The sequence below is a fragment of the Dipodomys merriami genome, unplaced genomic scaffold (assembly GCF_024711535.1).
Source record: "Dipodomys merriami isolate MVZ:Mamm:240054 unplaced genomic scaffold, mDipMer1.0.p SCAF_216, whole genome shotgun sequence".
Lineage (NCBI taxonomy): Eukaryota > Metazoa > Chordata > Mammalia > Rodentia > Heteromyidae > Dipodomys > Dipodomys merriami.
This window is the reverse complement of record NW_027203560.1, coordinates 591,977-598,989: the sequence shown is the minus strand read 5'-3', so window position 1 is coordinate 598,989 and position 7,013 is coordinate 591,977. Positions and strand designations below refer to the sequence as shown.

Below are 7,013 nucleotides of genomic sequence, written 5' to 3'. Positions count from 1 at the left end.
TGGGGTTATTCCTTGCTCATCAGCATTGAAATGATTAAGAACAAGTTAAGCATGGTTAAGAGTGTAATGGGGGAAGTATTGCTTCTCTCCTCCCTGTCTAATTCTTGTCAATTGACTTTTTAAGGTCTTATGAGCTCGTTTTATGATTGCTTGGCCTTGTGGATTATACGGAATCCCTGTTTTGTGCACGATTTTCCATTGTGCATAAAATTTAGCAAAAGCATTGGAGGTGTATGCTGGTCCATGGTCAGTTTTTATTTCCTTAGGAATTCCTAGGTCTACAAAGGCTTTAACCAAATGTTGAATAACATCTTTCACAGCCTCTCCAGAATGGGCTGCAGCAACCATAACATGAGAATAAGTATTTATAGTAACATGGACAAAGGAGATTTTCCCAAATTTTGTTACATGGGTAACATCCATTTGCCACAGAACTCTAGGCTTTAAGCCTCTAGGATTAACTCCCATTTTTTGTGGATGAAAAACTTCCGGGCATGCCACACATTCCCTTACAATTTGTCTTGCCTGTTCTCAGGACACTTGAAACATCTTTCTTAAGGCATTAGCATTCTGATGGTGTAGTCTATGACTTTCCTGAGCTTCTTCTAAAGCTGACATTACATGACTTTCCTTAGTTAGTAAATCTGCTAACTTGTTCCCTTGAGACAAAGGTACAGGGAGATTACTATGCCCCCTGATGTGTCCCACAAATGCCTTTATCGTTCTTTGTTGTAATAGCTGTTGTAATTTTATTAATTACTCTATTACTTTAGAATGACCAGTAACTAGGGCTGTTTCAATGGCAGGAAACAAGGAAACCACATAGCGGGAATCTGTGTAAAGGTTAAACTCCTCTGAATAATTTTGAAAGGCTAGCAGAACTGCAATAATCTGTTGTGCAGGTACAGTTGGGTCAGAAGATATTAATGGTGGTTTTGTACTGCAATAAACCACAGACTTTCCGCTAGAAGATCCATCTGTAAAAATAGTTAATGCCCCGCCCAAAGGTTCTGTAACCAAAACCTTTGGAAATATCACAGGGGTTTCAGTATAAAAGGATGTTGGGGCATATGAAAGCTTATTTTACCTGTGTAAGTTAATACAACAATTTTCCAATCATCATCAAATCGTATCAAATGATCTAATTGTTTCTTATTATAAGGGATAATAATGTTAGGTATTTCTTGGCCAAATAATTCTCTAGCTCTTAATCTAGCCTTTAAAATCAAATTAGCACAAAAAAAGGGATATGAAGCAACTATTTTTCCAGGGTTATGGTAATAATGGATCCATTCTAGTATCCCATCCTGCCAAAAACATCCTGTGGGAGTAAAGCTTGTAGCCAGAATTATAAAGGACCATGTTTGTGCAATATTAATTTTCTGTATTTTAGCTGTATTCAATGCTTTTTCTACCAATTTTATACAGGATAAGGCGGCAGGAGTTATTTTCCTGGTAGATTTAGGATTAGGGTCTCCGTCCAACATTTTCATCAAAGGATCTAATTGTCCTGTAGTTATTTTTAAACTAGGCCGAATCCAATTAATATTCCCTAATAATTTTTGGAAATCATTTAATGTTTTTCGTTTATCTATTCTAATTTGTGTTTTTGAGACATAATATAATCATGTCCAATCACTTTTCCCAGATAATTTAAAGGTCATTCATGTTGAACTTTATCAGGAGCTATTATCAAACCGAATTTTGTTAATTGTTCTACCATATCCTGTAATATTTTTTCTGTCTTTTCTCTAGTTTCATCGGCCATAAGTATATCATCCATATAATGAATAATATATGCCCCTGGATATTTTTCTCTAATTTGTTTTATAGCCCTTTTCACATATTGTTGAAATAAGGTAGGGCTGTTTTTCATGCCCTGAGGTAGCACTTTCCATTGGTACCTATTATAAGTTTGTTTAAAATTAGCCGAAGGGACACTGAAAGCAAATCTCTTGGAATCTTCTGGTTGTAATTTTATTGTAAAAAAGCAATCCTGTAAGTTTATTATTATTATGTATCTACCCTGTGGGACTGCAACAGGAGAGGGTAGACCTGGTTGAAGGGCTCCCATGTCATGCATGGTCTCATTAATTGCCCTTAGATCTTGTAATAATCTCCATTTTCCTGACTTCTTTTTTAATTACAAAAAATGGAGTATTCCAAGAGTGGGTAGTCTTTTCTATTCTTCCCTTGACTCAATTGTTCTTGAACTAAGTCCTGTATGGCTTGAATCTTTTCTTGAGTTAGGGGCCACTGATTAATCCATACAGGATCAACACTTTTCCATATTATTTTGTCAGCATAAAGCTGTTCCTCAGTGGCCCCTATGAAAAATGTTGCTCCTTCGATGAGGAGTCTATTTGTCCTATTTTATTTTCATGTCTTGCATGATGTCTCTGCCCCATAAAGAAAAGGGCAAGGTGGGAATAACATAAGGTTTGAAGTGGCCTTACTGCCCTTCACATACACATTTGAGTCTCTGAGCTGACTAAGCTACATTAGAAGCCATCCCTAATCCAATTAAGGAAGAAGAAGACCCTTGCACTGGCCAGGCCATAGGAAAATCTTTTCCAACTATACAGGATCTGTCAGCTCCTGTGTCTAAGAGTCCTGTCATTTGTTTTCCATTGACTTTAATGGCCTTGTAAGGCCTTTTGTCTGTAATTTCCTGAACCCAGGCTACAGTATCTGTGGTGCCAAACCCTCCTTTTCTGTTTTGAGTCAGTGTGGGATTAAGCAAGTTTAGATATGAGAGTAAAATATTTGGGCAATCGTCTGCCCTTTATTAACTTGAACAGTCTCTTTTAGAGACCTTATCATGACCTTTATAGTGGTAGGCCTCTGAGTCTATTACACCTGGTAATACCTCAAAATTCTTTTTATAGTTTGAGCCACCAGCGTACGGCAACACCAATACTTACTGTAAAAAATTCATGAATTCCGTGGAATTCTTCCAAGTGAATTGCCTGCATTGGATGTCAAAATGTATTCAAGAGTTTTTGTATACATGTATAATGATTTCTGCAGAGTTTGTGAAATTTTAATCAGAAATATTTTTAACTTATCTGTTTAAATGAATAGTACAGAAACTAAAGTATTTCTGGTGCTTGTCTGAAAAAGAATATTTTAAAATATTCTATGTTTGTATAATGTGTCCTTTCAGATTGTATTCCATATAGAAAGTTTTAGATTCCTTTTTTTCCTAGGTCCTAATATTATTTTTCTTTGGGATAAAATGAAAATGTTGTCTAATTTCAAAAGTTTTGTAAAGTTTATGGTATGTAAAAGCCTTTCTGAGGTGAAGATTTAATACACTGATGTCAAACTAAATTTAATTATATGAATTACGTGTGTTGTTACACTTGTTATTTTGTAATCAACTTTTTAATAACTGTTTTTCATTTCTTGCATCTGAAGAAAGAAAAATACGGAATACTTCACAAATTTTCATATCATCCTTGTGCAATTGCCATGTTAATCTCTGTATTGTAATTTGGGAATACCTGCTGCTGAAGCATGTAGTATCTTCCAAATTTAAGCAGTTCATGATGCAATCTTTATACAGACTTATATCTACGGTTGCCTACTTGTAATAAGGAAACTATATTGTTCCTCACAATGCTACTGATCTTATTTCCCTAAAATTCTGTGAATAGTGGGAAAAAATATATTGTTCATCTTAATGCTCACATTTGCAAATTTTTTTTGTCAATGACAATTTTAAGTCTTTTTCATTTGGAATTTGATCATACTTTCAATAATTTATTGCTAGGTCCAAAGGTGATGGCTTTTTCATATACTAATTGATCCAACTGAATTAGCTTTGTGGAGCTAATGGATTCAAAGTAAGCCTTGCTTAAGAGCTACTTCTAACCTTCTGCAGTTGACATATTCCCAAGTGAGGTCTTACTGGCACAAATGTCTACCTGACCCTTTATTCTTCTTCCATGTAGGAACAGACCAATCAGAATATCTTACCCTGACACCATAGATTGTTTTACTTGAACAACACTAATCTTAGTTACAAGGGATCATAGAGAGATGAACAGTTCAGTCATAACTGTTCAGACTAGAAGGTATTTTATCAAAATATAATTGTTTATTATATCTAACATTTCACAAGTAACTAAAGCCAAGAAGGGGAAAAAAATTGATCATATTCGTGATTACTTAATATCCTGGCCTGTCTACCATCCTACCAGGCAGGAAGCAGGAGAAGTCCAGATGTTTCTTCTCATTATTAGGCCTTAAATTGGTAATGTTTTCATCACAGTGTTTTCTCTTGCCTACAGGCTGTAAATCTACAAATAGTAAAGCTTTAGGTCCAACTCTATCAAACACTGAGGTAGAGATAATGTAATAATACTTTAAAACAGAGTTGCCTTTGATACTGTAACCACAACAGAACAATTCAAAACATGTGTCTTTTTTCTTATAGTATATATAGTTATATATTTTATATTTATATGTGCTGATTTTATATTTCACACAATGAAACTTACTAGAATTAGTTGATAATTTGACAAATAAATTAAAATTTATTTATTCCAATAAATAGAATTGGAATATAAATAATTAGGTTTAAAATGTATATTAGAATATAAAAAGTATCAACGCAGTGTCTTTGGTATAAACTTGTGATACATTCAAACTGTTTTGGTTTTCTGAATTCACATGGTAAAAAACCAATTTTGTTTTCCTCTAATCTATAAGGGATTTTACTCTGCTTCTCTGTTTATTGTTTCAATTCACTGATTCCAAACTGTTTTTCTCCATATTTCTGACACATTCCTACTGATTATGCCCAAATTTTTCTGATAAGATGTCTAACAAATATTATTCTTCTGCACGACCCAATGATTCCTACGATCCCAGGTACCAGTTACCTGCATCATCAGATAACAAGGGCAAGACTTCTCACATAGGCCCATGCAACATACAACAAAGTAATTGAAGACCCATTTCAATTTCTCATTTCCTATATTTCAGGGCCACAGTTCCTTGAGATGCAGGATTTAGCAGTAAGCAATTGTGAAATGCAAGGCAACTTACAATGAAAGATGAGATCACAAATTTTGAGAGTATGTACTATGATTCAAACATTCAACTTACAGATGGCCAGCCCATATTAGAGAACAAGTTCACAAGGTGTCATAAGATTATTTTTAATACCCCTCCCCTATGATTAATGAAAGATTTTAGTCCAGCATAAGTGGGCCAAAAATAGTTCCTGGAAGGATAGATCCATAATTGGTCTACCAAGATCCAGAAAAATTTACTTAGAGTTCAAATATAATTCAGAAAAACATTGAGAAGATCCTTAGTGCTGCAAAACACTGGGGCTTCAGTACAACATGGTTCAGTGGTATAAAATGTCACTCTCAAACCAATGATAATCTACATTTAATCAACTGAAAGTTATTCCTTTACAAATTAACTTTTTAAAATCACATTCGCCCCAATAACATTTGACAAGTAGATGATACTTAGTGACATTACAAGTTTTTCAAGTGTAGGGAGCAAGTTATAATAGAGTTGAATTATTTACCCAGCACTAATGCCAAACACGTTCAACCATTCATTGAAGTCTAGAAATAGTACCAACCACAATTTGTGTTTTTCAGTAGGAGCCTTCCGGAAATGTGTTAAATAGATCATCCTGCCAAATTTCAAACCAAAACGTTTGCTAATAAAGTAAATGTCATCATTTAATAAGGCACATTTTAAAATGTCACAAATAGTTGTCTTATCTTATGTAATATTATGTTTTCCCTATCTGTGTAACATAGGGAGAAATATGACTTTAGGTCTTGAATATGGGTACTCATCAGAAATATGACAAACATAAAATCTGTCTTCTATTTCTATCACATTCCTATATAGGAATAAATTTTAGTTTTCTTCTTTTTCCAAAACTTATAGGTAGTAAACCATATGATACCATGTAAAATAAAACAATCACACCACTGTACAAAGCTATTTATAGAAATTGGTAGCTAGGAGTACATTCTATGCATTTTTTAACTTTCTTTTTGACTGAAGATTAATCTTCCAAATGGATGAGAATAAAATCATGTTTAGGTGCTTCTCATCTCCTGACTTGCAAATTGTTACTGCAGATGAATGAATTATGGAAATATAAGCTGACATCAGTTCAAGCATATGCAGAATGGAAACTCCATGAAATGTATATAAACCTTTCAAAGTATTAATAGACAGTTTAACAGGATGACTATCAGGAAGTTGAAAGAAATTATAGTAAAGACATAGAATGATTGAAAAATGAACAAGGGGCAAGTACAGCTAGAATACTCATTGTACACATATGATAACGGAAGTGGTAAATCTGAAATAAATATTGGAGAAGCATTTGGTTGAGAATGATGGAAGGAGTGACTGTGATCCAAGAGCAATGGACAATTAGATGGATATATTTAATTGTAACACAATTGCACAACCTTTTGAAATTCAGTTTAAAAACACAACAAAAAACAAAAACACACAAAAATCACAACCAACCAGAAATCTCTAGAGAGTATGAATATTTCCTCCCAAAATTTTAAGCAGTTAATGAAGGGTAGTCTTGGGAAAAGCAAACAACGCTGTCCAAAGAGAGAAGTTTGGGATAGGAGAGAATTTTGAACAGATTTAAATAGATTGTTATAAATCACAATCACCTACATCTCCTGCAAATAGTATCTTTCTTCTAGGAGTTCTCTGTCTGAACTGGATAATCCAGTCGTGAGACACACTTGATAGCTTGTGAAGATAGAATGGAAGAAACAAGATCAAGAACGCATTACTCCACTGGAGAGAAAACAATCCTCCATATTTTCTCTAATCTTTCTTCACTACTCTTTCTTCATACTTTTAAGTCAATTGATTTTGAATTATATTTTTCCTTCTTTCTTCTGGCAAAGTAATTGGTCAAAGTAATTCATTAAATATTATTTGCCATTTTCTTCTTTCATGCTGATTAATTGGCCAGGCGAGTCTATGAAACTTCCCTC

General features: G+C 34.0%; 1 pseudogene; it reads right to left on the bottom strand.

Moving 5' to 3' along the window:
* Positions 1–3,424: 3,424 nt before the first annotated feature.
* On the bottom strand, positions 3,425–3,521 carry LOC138834480 (U6 spliceosomal RNA; annotated as a pseudogene).
* Between the last annotated feature and the right edge of the window lie 3,492 nt (positions 3,522–7,013).